Raw genomic sequence first — 19231 nt, 5'->3', positions numbered from 1 at the left:
AGCATCCGATCTGGACCATATTCTCAAAGAGGTTTCTTAATCTGACACCTACAACATGCGCTGTGCTGAACACCAGTGTATGTGAATGCTGAAAGAGCCGCTTGAGTTGTGTGACAGTACTTCGACCCTGTGAAGTGCAAATGTTATCGTGTCACGCACAATCCGCCCACTACGTAGCGTTCTGTGTCAGCACGCAGTTTTCGACAGTACTCTGTGTCCATAGCTGTTTTCATAGCTAGGCTGCTTCCAGCACAAAGCGTCCACCATACGAAAGTGGCTGTTTCGCGATTTTGATTACCTGATCCTTCGACATCACTTCATGTACGAATACTGGCAAGAATTCTCGCTACATTCGAAGGTGCTCCTTCCACTTCCAGCCTACTTGGTTGCTTCATTTGCCACGCAAACTTTTCCTGAGGACCCTACATGTAATAACATCGCATCTTATCGGCTTAATTACATGATACTACTGAATTTAAGATCGCTACAGGCATCCGGTTCCGTGGTGTAATGGTTAGCACTCTGGACTTTGAATCCAGCGATCCGAGTTCGAGTCTCTGTGGAACCTGACGCTGTGTTTTGCGATCCTTTCTAGAAATGTGTACGAGCCGGTGGTTGGAATTGTATATGCAGAAATTTAACTAGGATCATGAAATGCAAAATGTTAATAGCAGTCCACACGTGAATGGGGAACGCCCCAAATGCCTATGCTTTTGCTAATAGTATTAATAACGGGACGTAAGGGGTTCAACTGCCAGAAGACGACCTCAGCTGTTCCTCCCCGCAGGAAAGACATCTCACCGTTTTGGGTGCTGCATGCGCATGCATTTAACAAACTTGCATGCGATGTACTAGTTCCTGGGGAACGAATGGATTCGTTGTACGTGCCAGTCTTTACGTATAGATATAAGTAAGCGAAGACGGCTTAATCCTGCCACGTAGATTGCTTTCCATAAGACGCATCTGAGAGTCTCATGGGCCGGTGGCCCGACATGCAGTTTGTCCTGCTGCATGGCTTACTTTCAGAGACTCGCAAGTTTATCGTAGTGCTGGGTTGTCGCGAAAGTGAAAAGTAGGCCCTGTCTGGGATTTGAACCAGGGACCTCCTGCACCCAAAGCAGGAATCATACCCCTAGACCAACAGGCCGCACAAGTAAGCAGGTCTGCACCCCGCCACCTACTGAGATCTTGCCGCACTTGCTAGTTGCAGCATCCGATCTGGACCATATTCTCAAAGAGGTTTCTTAATCTGACACCTACAACATGCGCTGTGCTGAACACCAGTGTATGTGAATGCTGAAAGAGCCGCTTGAGTTGTGTGACAGTATTTCGACCGTGTGATGTGCAAATGTTACCGTGTCACGCACAATCCGCCCACTACGTAGCGTTCTGTGTCAGCACGCAGTTTTCGACAGTACTCTGTGTCCATAGCTGTTTTCATAGCTAGGCTGCTTCCAGCACAAAGCATCCACCATACGAAAGTGGCTGTTTCGCGATTTTGATTACCTGATCCTTCGACATCACTTCATGTACGAATACTGGCAAGAATTCTCGCTACATTCGAAGGTGCTCCTTCCACTTCCAGCCTACTTGGTTGCTTCATTTGCCACGCAAACACTTCCTGAGGACCCTACATGTAATAACATCGCATCTTATCGGCTTAATTACATGATACTACTGAATTTAAGATCGCTACAGGCATCCGGTCCCGTGGTGTAATGGTTAGCACTCTGGACTTTGAATCCAGCGATCCGAGTTCGAGTCTCGGTGGAACCTGACGCTGTGTTTTGCGATCCTTTCTAGAAATGTGTGCGAGCCGGTGGTTGGAATTGTATATGCAGAAATTTAACTAGGATCATGAAATGCAAAATGTTAATAGCAGTCCACACGTGAATGGGGAACGCCCCAAATGCCTATGCTTTTGCTACTAGGATTAATAACGGGACGTAAGGGTTTCAACTGCCAGAAGACGACCTCAGCTGTTCCTCCCCGCAGGAAAGACATCTCACCGTTTTGGGTGCTGCATGCGCATGCATTTAACAAACTTGCATGCGATGTACTAGTTCCTGGGGAACGAATGGATTCGTTGTACGTGCCAGTCTTTACGTATAGATATAAGTAAGCGAAGACGGCTTAATCCTGCCACGTAGATTGCTTTCCATAAGACGCACCTGAGAGTCTCATGGGCCGGTGGCCCGACATGCAGTTTGTCCTGCTGCATGGCTTACTTTCAGAGACTCGCAAGTTTATCGTAGTGCTGGGTTGTCGCGCAAGTGAAAAGTAGGGCCTGTATGGGATTTGAACCCGGGACCTCCTGCACACAAAGCAGGAATCATACCTCTAGACCAACAGGCCGCACAAGTATGCAGGTCTGCACCCCGCCACCTACTGAGATCTTGCCGCACTTGCTAGTTGCAGCATCCGATCTGGACCATATTCTCAAAGAGGTTTCTTAATCTGACACCTACAACATGCGCTGTGCTGAACACCAGTGTATGTGAATGCTGAAAGAGCCGCTTGAGTTGTGTGACAGTACTTCGACCGTGTGAAGTGCAAATGTTATCGTGTCACGCACAATCCGCCCACTACGTAGCGTTCTGTGTCAGCACGCAGTTTTCGACAGTACTCTGTGTCCATAGCTGTTTTCATAGCTAGGCTGCTTCCAGCACAAAGCATCCACCATACGAAAGTGGCTGTTTCGCGATTTTGATTACCTGATCCTTCGACATCACTTCATGTACGAATACTGGCAAGAATTCTCGCTACATTCGAAGGTGCTCCTTCCACTTCCAGCCTACTTGGTTGCTTCATTTGCCACGCAAACACTTCCTGAGGATACTACATGTAATAACATCGCATCTTATCGGCTTAATTACATGATACTACTGAATTTTTAGATCGCTACAGGCATCCGGTTCCGTGGTGTAATGGTTAGCACTCTGGACTTTGAATCCAGCGATCCGAGTTCGAGTCTCGGTGGAACCTGACGCTGTGTTTTGCGATCCTTTCTAGAAATGTGTACGAGCCGGTGGTTGGAATTGTATATGCAGAAATTTAACTAGGATCATGAAATGCAAAATGTTAATAGCAGTCCACACGTGAATGGGGAACGCCCCAAATGCCTATGCTTTTGCTACTAGGATTAATAACGGGACGTAAGGGGTTCAACTGCCAGAAGACGACCTCAGCTGTTCCTCCCCGCAGGAAAGACATCTCACCGTTTTGGGTGCTGCATGCGCATGCATTTAACAAACTTGCATGCGATGTACTAGTTCCTAGGGAACGAATGGATTCGTTGTACGTGCCAGTCTTTACGTATAGATATAAGTAAGCGAAGACGGCTTAATCCTGCCACGTAGATTTCTTTCCATAAGACGCACCTGAGAGTCTCATGGGCCGGTGGCCCGACATGCAGTTTGTCCTGCTGCATGGCTTACTTCCAGAGACTCGCAAGTTTATCGTAGTGCTGGGTTGTCGCGCAAGTGAAAAGTAGGGCCTGTCTGGGATTTGAACCCGGGACCTCCTGCACACAAAGCAGGAATCATGCCCCCAGACCAACAGGCCGCACAAGTAAGCAGGTCTGCACCCCGCCACCTACTGAGATCTTGCCGCACTTGCTAGTTGCAGCATCCGATCTGGACCATATTCTCAAAGAGGTTTCTTAATCTGACACCTACAACATGCGCTGTGCTGAACACCAGTGTATGTGAATGCTGAAAGAGCCGCTTGAGTTGTGTGACAGTATTTCGACCGTGTGAAGTGCAAATGTTATCGTGTCACGCACAATCCGCCCACTACGTAGCGTTCTGTGTCAGCACGCAGTTTTCGACAGTACTCTGTGTCCATAGCTGTTTTCATAGCTAGGCTGCTTCCAGCACAAAGCATCCACCATACGAAAGTGGCTGTTTCGCGATTTTGATTACCTGATCCTTCGACATCACTTCATGTACGAATACTGGCAAGAATTCTCGCTACATTCGAAGGTGCTCCTTCCACTTCCAGCCTACTTGGTTGCTTCATTTGCCACGCAAACACTTCCTGAGGACCCTACATGTAATAACATCGCATCTTATCGGCTTAATTACATGATACTACTGAATTTAAGATCGCTACAGGCATCCGGTCCCGTGGTGTAATGGTTAGCACTCTGGACTTTGAATCCAGCGATCCGAGTTCGAGTCTCGGTGGAACCTGACGATGTGTTTTGCGATCCTTTCTAGAAATGTGTACGAGCCGGTGGTTGGAATTGTATATGCAGAAATTTAACTAGGATCATGAAATGCAAAATGTTAATAGCAGTCCACACGTGAATGGGGAACGCCCCAAATGCCTATGCTTTTGCTACTAGGATTAATAACGGGACGTAAGGGGTTCAACTGCCAGAAGACGACCTCAGCTGTTCCTCCCCGCAGGAAAGACATCTCACCGTTTTGGGTGCTGCATGCGCATGCATTTAACAAACTTGCATGCGATGTACTAGTTCCTAGGGAACGAATGGATTCGTTGTACGTGCCAGTCTTTACGTATAGATATAAGTAAGCGAAGACGGCTTAATCCTGCCACGTAGATTGCTTTCCATAAGACGCACCTGAGAGTCTCATGGGCCGGTGGCCCGACATGCAGTTTGTCCTGCTGCATGGCTTACTTTCAGAGACTCGCAAGTTTATCGTAGTGCTGGGTTGTCGCGCAAGTGAAAAGTAGGGCCTGTCTGGGATTTGAACCCGGGACCTCCTGCACACAAAGCAGGAATCATGCCCCCAGACCAACAGGCCGCACAAGTAAGCAGGTCTGCACCCCGCCACCTACTGAGATCTTGCCGCACTTGCTAGTTGCAGCATCCGATCTGCACCATATTCTCAAAGAGGTTTCTTAATCTGACACCTACAACATGCGCTGTGCTGAACACCAGTGTATGTGAATGCTGAAAGAGCCGCTTGAGTTGTGTGACAGTATTTCGACCGTGTGAAGTGCAAATGTTATCGTGTCACGCACAATCCGCCCACTACGTAGCGTTCTGTGTCAGCACGCAGTTTTCGACAGTACTCTGTGTCCATAGCTGTTTTCATAGCTAGGCTGCTTCCAGCACAAAGCATCCACCATACGAAAGTGGCTGTTTCGCGATTTTGATTACCTGATCCTTCGACATCACTTCATGTACGAATACTGGCAAGAATTCTCGCTACATTCGAAGGTGCTCCTTCCACTTCCAGCCTACTTGGTTGCTTCATTTGCCACGCAAACACTTCCTGAGGACCCTACATGTAATAACATCGCATCTTATCGGCTTAATTACATGATACTACTGAATTTAAGATCGCTACAGGCATCCGGTCCCGTGGTGTAATGGTTAGCACTCTGGACTTTGAATCCAGCGATCCGAGTTCGAGTCTCGGTGGAACCTGACGATGTGTTTTGCGATCCTTTCTAGAAATGTGTACGAGCCGGTGGTTGGAATTGTATATGCAGAAATTTAACTAGGATCATGAAATGCAAAATGTTAATAGCAGTCCACACGTGAATGGGGAACGCCCCAAATGCCTATGCTTTTGCTACTAGGATTAATAACGGGACGTAAGGGGTTCAACTGCCAGAAGACGACCTCAGCTGTTCCTCCCCGCAGGAAAGACATCTCACCGTTTTGGGTGCTGCATGCGCATGCATTTAACAAACTTGCATGCGATGTACTAGTTCCTGGGGAACGAATGGATTCGTTGTACGTGCCAGTCTTTACGTATAGATATAAGTAAGCGAAGACGGCTTAATCCTGCCACGTAGATTGCTTTCCATAAGACGCACCTGAGAGTCTCATGGGCCGGTGGCCCGACATGCAGTTTGTCCTGCTGCATGGCTTACTTTCAGAGACTCGCAAGTTTATCGTAGTGCTGGGTTGTCGCGCAAGTGAAAAGTAGGGCCTGTCTGGGATTTGAACCCGGGACCTCCTGCACACAAAGCAGGAATCATACCCCTAGACCAACAGGCCGCACAAGTAAGCAGGTCTGCACCCCGCCACCTACTGAGATCTTGCCGCACTTGCTAGTTGCAGCATCCGATCTGGACCATATTCTCAAAGAGGTTTCTTAATCTGACACCTACAACATGCGCTGTGCTGAACACCAGTGTATGTGAATGCTGAAAGAGCCGCTTGAGTTGTGTGACAGTACTTCGACCGTGTGAAGTGCAAATGTTATCGTGTCACGCACAATCCGCCCACTACGTAGCGTTCTGTGTCAGCACGCAGTTTTCGACAGTACTCTGTGTCCATAGCTGTTTTCATAGCTAGGCTGCTTCCAGCACAAAGCATCCACCATACGAAAGTGGCTGTTTCGCGATTTTGATTACCTGATCCTTCGACATCACTTCATGTACGAATACTGGCAAGAATTCTCGCTACATTCGAAGGTGCTCCTTCCACTTCCAGCCTACTTGGTTGCTTCATTTGCCACGCAAACACTTCCTGAGGACCCTACATGTAATAACATCGCATCTTATCGGCTTAATTACATGATACTACTGAATTTAAGATCGCTACAGGCATCCGGTCCCGTGGTGTAATGGTTAGCACTCTGGACTTTGAATCCAGCGATCCGAGTTCGAGTCTCGGTGGAACCTGACGATGTGTTTTGCGATCCTTTCTAGAAATGTGTACGAGCCGGTGGTTGGAATTGTATATGCAGAAATTTAACTAGGATCATGAAATGCAAAATGTTAATAGCAGTCCACACGTGAATGGGGAACGCCCCAAATGCCTATGCTTTTGCTACTAGGATTAATAACGGGACGTAAGGGGTTCAACTGCCAGAAGACGACCTCAGCTGTTCCTCCCCGCAGGAAAGACATCTCACCGTTTTGGGTGCTGCATGCGCATGCATTTAACAAACTTGCATGCGATGTACTAGTTCCTAGGGAACGAATGGATTCGTTGTACGTGCCAGTCTTTACGTATAGATATAAGTAAGCGAAGACGGCTTAATCCTGCCACGTAGATTGCTTTCCATAAGACGCACCTGAGAGTCTCATGGGCCGGTGGCCCGACATGCAGTTTGTCCTGCTGCATGGCTTACTTTCAGAGACTCGCAAGTTTATCGTAGTGCTGGGTTGTCGCGCAAGTGAAAAGTAGGGCCTGTCTGGGATTTGAACCCGGGACCTCCTGCACACAAAGCAGGAATCATGCCCCCAGACCAACAGGCCGCACAAGTAAGCAGGTCTGCACCCCGCCACCTACTGAGATCTTGCCGCACTTGCTAGTTGCAGCATCCGATCTGGACCATATTCTCAAAGAGGTTTCTTAATCTGACACCTACAACATGCGCTGTGCTGAACACCAGTGTATGTGAATGCTGAAAGAGCCGCTTGAGTTGTGTGACAGTATTTCGACCGTGTGAAGTGCAAATGTTATCGTGTCACGCACAATCCGCCCACTACGTAGCGTTCTGTGTCAGCACGCAGTTTTCGACAGTACTCTGTGTCCATAGCTGTTTTCATAGCTAGGCTGCTTCCAGCACAAAGCATCCACCATACGAAAGTGGCTGTTTCGCGATTTTGATTACCTGATCCTTCGACATCACTTCATGTACGAATACTGGCAAGAATTCTCGCTACATTCGAAGGTGCTCCTTCCACTTCCAGCCTACTTGGTTGCTTCATTTGCCACGCAAACACTTCCTGAGGACCCTACATGTAATAACATCGCATCTTATCGGCTTAATTACATGATACTACTGAATTTAAGATCGCTACAGGCATCCGGTCCCGTGGTGTAATGGTTAGCACTCTGGACTTTGAATCCAGCGATCCGAGTTCGAGTCTCGGTGGAACCTGACGATGTGTTTTGCGATCCTTTCTAGAAATGTGTACGAGCCGGTGGTTGGAATTGTATATGCAGAAATTTAACTAGGATCATGAAATGCAAAATGTTAATAGCAGTCCACACGTGAATGGGGAACGCCCCAAATGCCTATGCTTTTGCTACTAGGATTAATAACGGGACGTAAGGGGTTCAACTGCCAGAAGACGACCTCAGCTGTTCCTCCCCGCAGGAAAGACATCTCACCGTTTTGGGTGCTGCATGCGCATGCATTTAACAAACTTGCATGCGATGTACTAGTTCCTGGGGAACGAATGGATTCGTTGTACGTGCCAGTCTTTACGTATAGATATAAGTAAGCGAAGACGGCTTAATCCTGCCACGTAGATTGCTTTCCATAAGACGCACCTGAGAGTCTCATGGGCCGGTGGCCCGACATGCAGTTTGTCCTGCTGCATGGCTTACTTTCAGAGACTCGCAAGTTTATCGTAGTGCTGGGTTGTCGCGCAAGTGAAAAGTAGGGCCTGTCTGGGATTTGAACCCGGGACCTCCTGCACACAAAGCAGGAATCATACCCCTAGACCAACAGGCCGCACAAGTAAGCAGGTCTGCACCCCGCCACCTACTGAGATCTTGCCGCACTTGCTAGTTGCAGCATCCGATCTGGACCATATTCTCAAAGAGGTTTCTTAATCTGACACCTACAACATGCGCTGTGCTGAACACCAGTGTATGTGAATGCTGAAAGAGCCGCTTGAGTTGTGTGACAGTACTTCGACCGTGTGAAGTGCAAATGTTATCGTGTCACGCACAATCCGCCCACTACGTAGCGTTCTGTGTCAGCACGCAGTTTTCGACAGTACTCTGTGTCCATAGCTGTTTTCATAGCTAGGCTGCTTCCAGCACAAAGCATCCACCATACGAAAGTGGCTGTTTCGCGATTTTGATTACCTGATCCTTCGACATCACTTCATGTACGAATACTGGCAAGAATTCTCGCTACATTCGAAGGTACTCCTTCCACTTCCAGCCTACTTGGTTGCTTCATTTGCCACGCAAACACTTCCTGAGGACCCTACATGTAATAACATCGCATCTTATCGGCTTAATTACATGATACTACTGAATTTAAGATCGCTACAGGCATCCGGTTCCGTGGTGTAATGGTTAGCACTCTGGACTTTGAATCCAGCGATCCGAGTTCGAGTCTCTGTGGAACCTGACGCTGTGTTTTGCGATCCTTTCTAGAAATGTGTACGAGCCGGTGGTTGGAATTGTATATGCAGAAATTTAACTAGGATCATGAAATGCAAAATGTTAATAGCAGTCCACACGTGAATGGGGAACGCCCCAAATGCCTATGCTTTTGCTACTAGGATTAATAACGGGACGTAAGGGGTTCAACTGCCAGAAGACGACCTCAGCTGTTCCTCCCCGAAGGAAAGACATCTCACCGTTTTGGGTGCTGCATGCGCATGCATTTAACAAACTTGCATGCGATGTACTAGTTCCTAGGGAACGAATGGATTCGTTGTACGTGCCAGTCTTTACGTATAGATATAAGTAAGCGAAGACGGCTTAATCCTGCCACGTAGATTGCTTTCCATAAGACGCACCTGAGAGTCTCATGGGCCGGTGGCCCGACATGCAGTTTGTCCTGCTGCATGGCTTACTTTCAGAGACTCGCAAGTTTATCGTAGTGCTGGGTTGTCGCGCAAGTGAAAAGTAGGGCCTGTCTGGGATTTGAACCCGGGACCTCCTGCACACAAAGCAGGAATCATACCCCTAGACCAACAGGCCGCACAAGTAAGCAGGTCTGCACCCCGACACCTACTGAGATCTTGCCGCACTTGCTAGTTGCAGCATCCGATCTGGACCATATTCTCAAAGAGGTTTCTTAATCTGACACCTACAACATGCGCTGTGCTGAACACCAGTGTATGTAAATGCTGAAAGAGCCGCTTGAGTTGTGTGACAGTACTTCGACCGTGTGAAGTGCAAATGTTATCGTGTCACGCACAATCCGCCCACTACGTAGCGTTCTGTGTCAGCACGCAGATTTCGACAGTACTCTGTGTCCATAGCTGTTTTCATAGCTAGGCTGCTTCCAGCACAAAGCATCCACCATACGAAAGTGGCTGTTTCGCGATTTTGATTACCTGATCCTTCGACATCACTTCATGTACGAATACTGGCAAGAATTCTCGCTACATTCGAAGGTGCTCCTTCCACTTCCAGCCTACTTGGTTGCTTCATTTGCCACGCAAACACTTCCTGAGGACCCTACATGTAATAACATCGCATCTTATCGGCTTAATTACATGATACTACTGAATTTAAGACCGCTACAGGCATCCGGTTCCGTGGTGTAATGGTTAGCACTCTGGACTTTGAATCCAGCGATCCGAGTTCGAGTCTCGGTGGAACCTGACGATGTGTTTTGCGATCCTTTCTAGAAATGTGTACGAGCCGGTGGTTGGAATTGTATATGCAGAAATTTAACTAGGATCATGAAATGCAAAATGTTAATAGCAGTCCACACGTGAATGGGGAACGCCCCAAATGCCTATGCTTTTGCTACTAGGATTAATAACGGGACGTAAGGGGTTCAACTGCCAGAAGACGACCTCAGCTGTTCCTCCCCGCAGGAAAGACATCTCACCGTTTTGGGTGCTGCATGCGCATGCATTTAACAAACTTGCATGCGATGTACTAGTTCCTGGGGAACGAATGGATTCGTTGTACGTGCCAGTCTTTACGTATAGATATAAGTAAGCGAAGACGGCTTAATTCTGCCACGTAGATTGCTTTCCATAAGACGCACCTGAGAATCTCATGGGCCGGTGGCCCGACATGCAGTTTGTCCTGCTGCATGGCTTACTTTCAGAGACTCGCAAGTTTATCGTAGTGCTGGGTTGTCGCGCAAGTGAATAATAGGGCCTGTCTGGGATTTGAACCCGGGACCTCCTGCACACAAAGCAGGAATCATACCCCTAGACCAACAGGCCGCACAAGTAAGGAGGTCTGCACCCCGCCACCTACTGAGATCTTGCCGCACTTGCTAGTTGCAGCATCCGATCTGGACCATATTCTCAAAGAGGTTTCTTAATCTGACACCTACAACATGCGCTGTGCTGAACACCAGTGTATGTGAATGCTGAAAGAGCCGCTTGAGTTGTGTGACAGTACTTCGACCGTGTGAAGTGCAAATGTTATCGTGTCACGCACAATCCGCCCACTACGTAGCGTTCTGTGTCAGCACGCAGTTTTCGACAGTACTCTGTGTCCATAGCTGTTTTCATAGCTAGGCTGCTTCCAGCACAAAGCATCCACCATACGAAAGTGGCTGTTTCGCGATTTTGATTACCTGATCCTTCGACATCACTTCATGTACGAATACTGGCAAGAATTCTCGCTACATTCGAAGGTGCTCCTTCCACTTCCAGCCTACTTGGTTGCTTCATTTGCCACGCAAACACTTCCTGAGGACCCTACATGTAATAACATCGCATCTTATCGGCTTAATTACATGATACTACTGAATTTAATATCGCTACAGGCATCCGGTTCCGTGGTGTAATGGTTAGCACTCTGGACTTTGAATCCAGCGATCCGAGTTCGAGTCTCGGTGGAACCTGACGCTGTGTTTTGCGATCCTTTCTAGAAATGTGTACGAGCCGGTGGTTGGAATTGTATATGCAGAAATTTAACTAGGATCATGAAATGCAAAATGTTAATAGCAGTCCACACGTGAATGGGGAACGCCCCAAATGCCTATGCTTTTGCTACTAGGATTAATAACGGGACGTAAGGGGTTCAACTGCCAGAAGACGACCTCAGCTGTTCCTCCCCGCAGGAAAGACATCTCACCGTTTTGGGTGCTGCATGCGCATGCATTTAACAATCTTGGATGCGATGTACTAGTTCCTAGGGAACGAATGGATTCGTTGTACGTGCCAGTCTTTACGTATAGATATAAGTAAGCGAAGACGGCTTAATCCTGCCACGTAGATTGCTTTCCATAAGACGCACCTGAGAGTCTCATGGGCCGGTGGCCCGACATGCAGTTTGTCCTGCTGCATGGCTTACTTTCAGAGACTCGCAAGTTTATCGTAGTGCTGGGTTGTCGCGCAAGTGAAAAGTAGGGCCTGTCTGGGATTTGAACCCGGGACCTCCTGCACGCAAAGCAGGAATCGTACCCCTAGACCAACAGGCCGCACAAGTAAGCAGGTCTGCACCCCGCCACCTACTGAGATCTTGCCGCACTTGCTAGTTGCAGCATCCGATCTGGACCATATTCTCAAAGAGGTATCTTAATCTGAAACCTACAACATGCGCTGTGCTGAACACCAGTGTATGTGAATGCTGAAAGAGCCGCTTGAGTTGTGTGACAGTACTTCGACCGTGTGAAGTGCAAATGTTATCGTGTCACGCACAATCCGCCCACTACGTAGCGTTCTGTGTCAGCACGCAGTTTTCGACAGTACTCTGTGTCCATAGCTGTTTTCATAGCTAGGCTGCTTCCAGCACAAAGCATCCACCATACGAAAGTGGCTGTTTCGCGATTTTGATTACCTGATCCTTCGACATCACTTCATGTACGAATACTGGCAAGAATTCTCGCTACATTCGAAGGTGCTCCTTCCACTTCCAGCCTACTTGGTTGCTTCATTTGCCACGCAAACACTTCCTGAGGACCCTACATGTAATAACATCGCATCTTATCGGCTTAATTACATGATACTACTGAATTTAAGATCGCTACAGGCATCCGGTTCCGTGGTGTAATGGTTAGCACTCTGGACTTTGAATCCAGCGATCCGAGTTCGAGTCTCGGTGGAACCTGACGCTGTGTTTTGCGATCCTTTCTAGAAATGTGTACGAGCCGGTGGTTGGAATTGTATATGCAGAAATTTAACTAGGATCATGAAATGCAAAATGTTAATAGCAGTCCACACGTGAATGGGGAACGCCCCAAATGCCTATGCTTTTGCTACTAGGATTAATAACGGGACGTAAGGGGTTCAACTGCCAGAAGACGACCTCAGCTGTTCCTCCCCGCAGGAAAGACATCTCACCGTGTTGGGTGCTGCATGCGCATGCATTTAACAAACTTGCATGCGATGTACTAGTTCCTGGGGAACGAATGGATTCGTTGTACGTGCCAGTCTTTACGTATAGATATAAGTAAGCGAAGACGGCTTAATCCTGCCACGTAGATTGCTTTCCATAAGACGCACCTGAGAGTCTCATGGGCCGGTGGCCCTACATGCAGTTTGTCCTGCTGCATGGCTTACTTTCAGAGACTCGCAAGTTTATCGTAGTGCTGGGTTGTCGCACAAGTGAAAAGTAGGGCCTGTCTGGGATTTGAACCCGGGACCTCCTGCACACAAAGCAGGAATCATACCCCTAGACCAACAGGCCGCACAAGTAAGCAGGTCTGCACCCCGCCACCTACTGAGATCTTGCCGCACTTGCTAGTTGCAGCATCCGATCTGGACCATATTCTCAAAGAGGTTTCTTAATCTGACACCTACAACATGCGCTGTGCTGAACACCAGTGTATGTGAATGCTGAAAGAGCCGCTTGAGTTGTGTGACAGTATTTCGACCGTGTGAAGTGCAAATGTTATCGTGTCACGCACAATCCGCCCACTACGTAGCGTTCTGTGTCAGCACGCAGTTTTCGACAGTACTCTGTGTCCATAGCTGTTTTCATAGCTAGGCTGATTCCAGCACAAAGCATCCACCATACGAAAGTGGCTGTTTCGCGATTTTGATTACCTGATCCTTCGACATCACTTCATGTACGAATACTGGCAAGAATTCTCGCTACATTCGAAGGTGCTCCTTCCACTTCCAGCCTACTTGGTTGCTTCATTTGCCACGCAAACACTTCCTGAGGACCCTACATGTAATAACATCGCATCTTATCGGCTTAATTACATGATACTACTGAATTTAAGATCGCTACACGCATCCGGTCCCGTGGTGTAATGGTTAGCACTCTGGACTTTGAATCCAGCGATCCGAGTTCGAGTCTCGGTGGAACCTGACGCTGTGTTTTGCGATCCTTTCTAGAAATGTGTACGAGCCGGTGGTTGGAGTTGTATATGCAGAAATTTAACAAGGATCATGAAATGCATAATGTTAATAGCAGTCCACACGTGAATGGGGAACGCCCCAAATGCCTATTCTTTTGCTACTAGGATTAATAACGGGACGTAAGGGGTTCAACTGCCAGAAGACGACCTCAGCTGTTCCTCCCCGCAGGAAAGACATCTCACCGTTTTGGGTGCTGCATGCGCATGCATTTAACAAACTTGCATGCGATGTACTAGTTCCTGGGGAACGAATGGATTCGTTGTACGTGCCAGTCTTTACGTATAGATATAAGTAAGCGAAGACGGCTTAATCCTGCCACGTAGATTGCTTTCCATAAGACGCACCTGAGAGTCTCATGGGCCGGTGGCCCGACATGCAGTTTGTCCTGCTGCATGGCTTACTTTCAGAGACTCGCAAGTTTATCGTAGTGCTGGGTTGTCGCGCAAGTGAAAAGTAGGGCCTGTCTGGGATTTGAACCCGGGACCTCCTCCACACAAAGCAGGAATCATACCCCTAGACCAACAGGCCGCACAAGTAAGCAGGTCTGCACCCCGCCACCTACTGAGATCTTGCCGCACTTGCTAGTTGCAGCATCCGATCTGGACCATATTCTCAAAGAGGTTTCTTAATCTGACACCTACAACATGCGCTGTGCTGAACACCAGTGTATGTGAATGCTGAAAGAGCCGCTTGAGTTGTGTGACAGTATTTCGACCGTGTGAAGTGCAAATGTTATCGTGTCACGCACAATCCGCCCACTTCGTAGCGTTCTGTGTCAGCACGCAGTTTTCGACAGTACTCTGTGTCCATAGCTGTTTTCATAGCTAGGCTGCTTCCAGCACAAAGCATCCACCATACGAAAGTGGCTCTTTCGCGATTTTGATTACCTGATCCTTCGACATCACTTCATGTACGAATACTGGCAAGAATTCTCGCTACATTCGAAGGTGCTCCTTCCACTTCCAGCCTACTTGGTTGCTTCATTTGCCACGCAAACACTTCCTGAGGACCCTACATGTAATAACATCGCATCTTATCGGCTTAATTACATGATACTCCTGAATTTAAGATCGCTACAGGCATCCGGTTCCGTGGTGTAATGGTTAGCACTCTGGACTTTGAATCCAGCGATCCGAGTTCGAGTCTCGGTGGCACCTGACGCTGTGTTTTGCGATCGTTTCTAGAAATGTGTACGAGCCGGTGGTTGGAATTGTATATGCAGAAATTTAACTAGGATCATGAAATGCAAAATGTTAATAGCAGTCCACACGTGAATGGGGAACGCCCTAAATGCCTATGCTTTTGCTACTAGGATTAATAACGGGACGTAAGGGGTTCAACTGCCAGAAGACGACCTCAGCTGTTCCTCCCCACAGGAAAGACATCTCACCGTTTTGGGTGCTGCATGCGCATGCATTTAACAAACTTGCATGCGATGTACTAGTTCCTGGGGAACGAATGGATTCGTTGTACGTGCCAGTCTTTACGTATATATATAAGTAAGCGAAGACGGCTTAAACCTGCCACGTAGATTGCTTTCCATAAGACGCACCTGAGAGTCTCATGGGCCGGTGGCCCGACATGCAGTTTGTCCTGCTGCATGGCTTACTTTCAGAGACTCGCAAGTTTATCGTAGTGCTGGGTTGTCGCGCAAGTGAAAAGTAGGGCCTGTCTGGGATTTAAACCCGGGACCTCCTGCACACAAAGCAGGAATCATACCCCTAGACCAACAGGCCGCACAAGTAAGCAGGTCTGCACCCCGCCACCTACTGAGATCTTGCCGCACTTGCTAGTTGCAGCATCCGATCTGGACCATATTTTCAAAGAGGTTTCTTAATCTGACACCTACAACATGCGCTGTGCTGAACACCAGTGTATGTGAATGCTGAAAGAGCCGCTTGAGTTGTGTGACAGTATTTCTACCGTGTGAAGTGCAAATGTTATCGTGTCACGCAGAATCCGCCCACTACGTAGCGTTCTGTGTCAGCACGCAGTTTTCGACAGTACTCTGTGTCCATAGCTGTTTTCATAGCTAGGCTGCTTCCAGCACAAAGCATCCACCATACGAAAGTGGCTGTTTCGCGATTTTGATTACCTGATCCTTCGACATCACTTCATGTACGAATACTGGCAAGAATTCTCGCTACATTCGAAGGTGCTCCTTCCACTTCCAGCCTACTTGGTTGCTTCATTTGCCACGCAAACACTTCCTGAGGACCCTACATGTAATAACATCGCATCTTATCGGCTTAATTACATGATACTACTGAATTTAAGATCGCTACAGGCATCCGGTTCCGTGGTGTAATGGTTAGCACTCTGGACTTTGAATCCAGCGATCCGAGTTCGAGTCTCGGTGGAACCTGACGCTGTGTTTTGCGATCCTTTCTAGAAATGTGTACGAGCCGGTGGTTGGAATTGTATATGCAGAAATTTAACTAGGATCATGAAATGCAAAATGTTAATAGCAGTCCACACGTGAATGGGGAACGCCCCAAATGCCTATGCTTTTGCTACTAGGATTAATAACGGGACGTAAGTGGTTCAACTGCCAGAAGACGACCTCAGCTGTTCCTCCCCGCAGGAAAGACATCTCACCGTTTTGGGTGCTGCATGCGCATGCATTTAACAAACTTGCATGCGATGTACTAGTTCCTGGGGAACGAATGGATTCGTTGTACGTGCCAGTCTTTACGTATAGATATAAGTAAGCGAAGACGGTTTAATCCTGCCACGTAGATTGCTTTCCATAAGACGCACCTGAGAGTCTCATGGGCCGGTGGCCCGACATGCAGTTTGTCCTGCTGCATGGCTTACTTTCAGAGACTCGCAAGTTTATCGTAGTGCTGGGTTGTCGCGCAAGTGAAAAGTAGGGCCTGTCTGGGATTTGAACCCGGGACCTCCTGCACACAAAGCAGGAATCATACCCCTAGACCAACAGGCCGCACAAGTGAGCAGGTCTGCACCCCGCCACCTACTGAGATCTTGCCGCACTTGCTAGTTGCAGCATCCGATCTGGACCATATTCTCAAAGAGGTTTCCTAATCTGACACCTACAACATGCGCTGTGCTAAACACCAGTGTATGTGAATGCTGAAAGAGCCGCTTGAGTTGTGTGTCAGTATTTCGACCGTGTGAAGTGCAAATGTTATCGTGTCACGCACAATCCGCCCACTACGTAGCGTTCTGTGTCAGCACGCAGTTTTCGACAGTACTCTGTGTCCATAGCTGTTTTCATAGCTAGGCTGCTTCCAGCACAAAGCATCCACCATACGAAAGTGGCTGTTTCGCGATTTTGATTACCTGATCCTTCGACATCACTTCATGTACGAATACTGGCAAGAATTCTCGCTACATTCGAAGGTGCTCCTTCCACTTCCAGCCTACTTGGTTGCTTCATTTGCCACGCAACCACTTCCTGAGGACCCTACATGTAATAAAATCGCATCTTATCGGCTTAATTACATGATACTACTGAATTTAAGATCGCTACAGGCATCCGGCTCCGTGGTGTAATGGTTAGCACTCTGGACTTTGAATCCAGCGATCCGAGTTCGAGTCTCGGTGGAACCTGACGCTGTGTTTTGCGATCCTTTCTAGAAATGTGTACGAGCCGGTGGTTGGAATTGTATATGCAGAAATTTAACTAGGATCATGAAATGCAAAATGTTAATAGCAGTCCACACGTGAATGGGGAACGCCCCAAATGCCTATGCTTTTGCTACTAGGATTAATAACGGGACGTAAGGGGTTCAACTGCCAGAAGACGACCTCAGCTGTTCCTCCCCGCAGGAAAGACATCTCACCGTTTTGGGTGCTGCATGCGCATGCATTTAACAAACTTGCATGCGATGTACTAGTTCCTGGGGAACGAATGGATTCGTTGTACGTGCCAGTCTTTACGTACAGATATAAGTAAGCGAAGACGGCTTAATCCTGCCACGTAGATTGCTTTCCATAAGACGCACCTGAGAGTCTCATGGGCCGTGGCCCGACATGCAGTTTGTCCTGCTGCATGGCTTACTTTCAGAGACTCGCAAGTTTATCGTAGTGCTGGGTTGTCGCGCAAGTGAAAAGTAGGGCCTGTCTGGGATTTGAACCCGGGACCTCCTGCACACAAAGCAGGAATCATACCCCTAGACCAACAGGCCGCACAAGTAAGCAGGTCTGCACCCCGCCACCTACTGAGATCTTGCCGCACTTGCTAGTTGCAGCATCCGATCTGGACCATATTCTCAAAGAGGTTTCTTAATCTGACACCTACAACATGCGCTGTGCTGAACACCAGTGTATGTGAATGCTGAAAGAGCCGCTTGAGTTGTGTGACAGTATTTCGACCGTGTGAAGTGCAAATGTTATCGTGTCACGCAGAATCCGCCCACTACGTAGCGTTCTGTGTCAGCACGCAGTTTTCGACAGTACTCTGTGTCCATAGCTGTTTTCATAGCTAGGCTGCTTCCAGCACAAAGCATCCACCATACGAAAGTGGCTGTTTCGCGATTTTGATTACCTGATCCTTCGACATCACTTCATGTACGAATACTGGCAAGAATTCTCGCTACATTCGAAGGTGCTCCTTCTACTTCCAGCCTACTTGGTTGCTTCATTTGCCACGCAAACACTTCCTGAGGACCCTACATGTAATAACATCGCATCTTATCGGCTTAATTACATGATACTCCTGAATTTAAGATCGCTACATGCATCCGGTTCCGTGGTGTAATGGTTAGCACTCTGGACTTTGAATCCAGCGATCCGAGTTCGAGTCTCGGTGGAACCTGACGCTGTGTTTTGCTATCCTTTCTAGAAATGTGTACGAGCCGGTGGTTGGAATTGTGTATGCAGAAATTTAACTAGGATCATGAAATGCAAAATGTTAATAGCAGTCCACACGTGAATGGGGAACGCCCCAAATGCCTATGCTTTTGCTACTAGGATTAATAACGGGACGTAAGGGGTTCAACTGCCAGAAGACGACCTCAGCTGTTCCTCCCCGCAGGAAAGACATCTCACCGTTTTGGGTGCTGCATGCGCATGCATTTAACAAACTTGCATGCGATGTACTAGTTCCTGGGGAACGAATGGATTCGTTGTACGTGCCAGTCTTTACGTATAGATATAAGTAAGCGAAGACGGCTTAATCCTGCCACGTAGATTGCTTTCCATAAGACGCACCTGAGAGTCTCATGGGCCGGTGGCCCGACATGCAGTTTGTCCTGCTGCATGGCTTACTTTCAGAGACTCGCAAGTTTATCGTAGTGCTGGGTTGTCGCGCAAGTGAAAAGTAGGGCCTGTCTGGGATTTGAACCCGGGACCTCCTGCA

The 19231-nt window shown here is 48.1% G+C and overlaps 25 non-coding genes across 25 annotated transcripts; 16 read left to right on the top strand and 9 right to left on the bottom strand.

Moving 5' to 3' along the window:
- The first annotated feature begins 496 nt into the window (after window positions 1-496).
- Trnaq-uug lies at window positions 497-568 on the top strand. The gene has a single exon. It is a non-coding gene; the product is annotated as a tRNA-Gln (tRNA).
- Window positions 569-1704: 1136 nt separating this feature from the next.
- On the top strand, window positions 1705-1776 carry Trnaq-uug. Its single transcript has one exon. It is a non-coding gene; the product is annotated as a tRNA-Gln (tRNA).
- A 1137-nt stretch (window positions 1777-2913) lies between these two features.
- Window positions 2914-2985, top strand: Trnaq-uug. Its single transcript has one exon. It is a non-coding gene; the product is annotated as a tRNA-Gln (tRNA).
- Window positions 2986-4121: 1136 nt separating this feature from the next.
- Trnaq-uug lies at window positions 4122-4193 on the top strand. Its single transcript has one exon. It is a non-coding gene; the product is annotated as a tRNA-Gln (tRNA).
- A 1136-nt stretch (window positions 4194-5329) lies between these two features.
- On the top strand, window positions 5330-5401 carry Trnaq-uug. The gene has a single exon. It is a non-coding gene; the product is annotated as a tRNA-Gln (tRNA).
- A 507-nt stretch (window positions 5402-5908) lies between these two features.
- Trnat-ugu lies at window positions 5909-5980 on the bottom strand. The gene has a single exon. It is a non-coding gene; the product is annotated as a tRNA-Thr (tRNA).
- A 557-nt stretch (window positions 5981-6537) lies between these two features.
- Window positions 6538-6609, top strand: Trnaq-uug. Its single transcript has one exon. It is a non-coding gene; the product is annotated as a tRNA-Gln (tRNA).
- Window positions 6610-7745: 1136 nt separating this feature from the next.
- Window positions 7746-7817, top strand: Trnaq-uug. Its single transcript has one exon. It is a non-coding gene; the product is annotated as a tRNA-Gln (tRNA).
- A 507-nt stretch (window positions 7818-8324) lies between these two features.
- On the bottom strand, window positions 8325-8396 carry Trnat-ugu. Its single transcript has one exon. It is a non-coding gene; the product is annotated as a tRNA-Thr (tRNA).
- Window positions 8397-8953: 557 nt separating this feature from the next.
- On the top strand, window positions 8954-9025 carry Trnaq-uug. Its single transcript has one exon. It is a non-coding gene; the product is annotated as a tRNA-Gln (tRNA).
- A 507-nt stretch (window positions 9026-9532) lies between these two features.
- On the bottom strand, window positions 9533-9604 carry Trnat-ugu. Its single transcript has one exon. It is a non-coding gene; the product is annotated as a tRNA-Thr (tRNA).
- Window positions 9605-10161: 557 nt separating this feature from the next.
- On the top strand, window positions 10162-10233 carry Trnaq-uug. The gene has a single exon. It is a non-coding gene; the product is annotated as a tRNA-Gln (tRNA).
- A 507-nt stretch (window positions 10234-10740) lies between these two features.
- On the bottom strand, window positions 10741-10812 carry Trnat-ugu. The gene has a single exon. It is a non-coding gene; the product is annotated as a tRNA-Thr (tRNA).
- A 557-nt stretch (window positions 10813-11369) lies between these two features.
- Window positions 11370-11441, top strand: Trnaq-uug. The gene has a single exon. It is a non-coding gene; the product is annotated as a tRNA-Gln (tRNA).
- Window positions 11442-11948: 507 nt separating this feature from the next.
- Trnaa-ugc lies at window positions 11949-12020 on the bottom strand. The gene has a single exon. It is a non-coding gene; the product is annotated as a tRNA-Ala (tRNA).
- Window positions 12021-12577: 557 nt separating this feature from the next.
- Window positions 12578-12649, top strand: Trnaq-uug. Its single transcript has one exon. It is a non-coding gene; the product is annotated as a tRNA-Gln (tRNA).
- Window positions 12650-13156: 507 nt separating this feature from the next.
- On the bottom strand, window positions 13157-13228 carry Trnat-ugu. Its single transcript has one exon. It is a non-coding gene; the product is annotated as a tRNA-Thr (tRNA).
- Window positions 13229-13785: 557 nt separating this feature from the next.
- On the top strand, window positions 13786-13857 carry Trnaq-uug. The gene has a single exon. It is a non-coding gene; the product is annotated as a tRNA-Gln (tRNA).
- A 1136-nt stretch (window positions 13858-14993) lies between these two features.
- Trnaq-uug lies at window positions 14994-15065 on the top strand. The gene has a single exon. It is a non-coding gene; the product is annotated as a tRNA-Gln (tRNA).
- A 507-nt stretch (window positions 15066-15572) lies between these two features.
- On the bottom strand, window positions 15573-15644 carry Trnat-ugu. Its single transcript has one exon. It is a non-coding gene; the product is annotated as a tRNA-Thr (tRNA).
- A 557-nt stretch (window positions 15645-16201) lies between these two features.
- On the top strand, window positions 16202-16273 carry Trnaq-uug. The gene has a single exon. It is a non-coding gene; the product is annotated as a tRNA-Gln (tRNA).
- Window positions 16274-16780: 507 nt separating this feature from the next.
- On the bottom strand, window positions 16781-16852 carry Trnat-ugu. The gene has a single exon. It is a non-coding gene; the product is annotated as a tRNA-Thr (tRNA).
- Window positions 16853-17409: 557 nt separating this feature from the next.
- On the top strand, window positions 17410-17481 carry Trnaq-uug. Its single transcript has one exon. It is a non-coding gene; the product is annotated as a tRNA-Gln (tRNA).
- Window positions 17482-17987: 506 nt separating this feature from the next.
- On the bottom strand, window positions 17988-18059 carry Trnat-ugu. Its single transcript has one exon. It is a non-coding gene; the product is annotated as a tRNA-Thr (tRNA).
- A 557-nt stretch (window positions 18060-18616) lies between these two features.
- On the top strand, window positions 18617-18688 carry Trnaq-uug. The gene has a single exon. It is a non-coding gene; the product is annotated as a tRNA-Gln (tRNA).
- Window positions 18689-19231: the final 543 nt, after the last annotated feature.

The sequence above is a fragment of the Schistocerca americana genome, chromosome 2 (genome assembly GCF_021461395.2).
Source record: "Schistocerca americana isolate TAMUIC-IGC-003095 chromosome 2, iqSchAmer2.1, whole genome shotgun sequence".
Lineage (NCBI taxonomy): Eukaryota > Metazoa > Arthropoda > Insecta > Orthoptera > Acrididae > Schistocerca > Schistocerca americana.
Note: the sequence above shows the minus strand (reverse complement) of the source record. Positions and strands in the feature narration are given on the sequence as shown.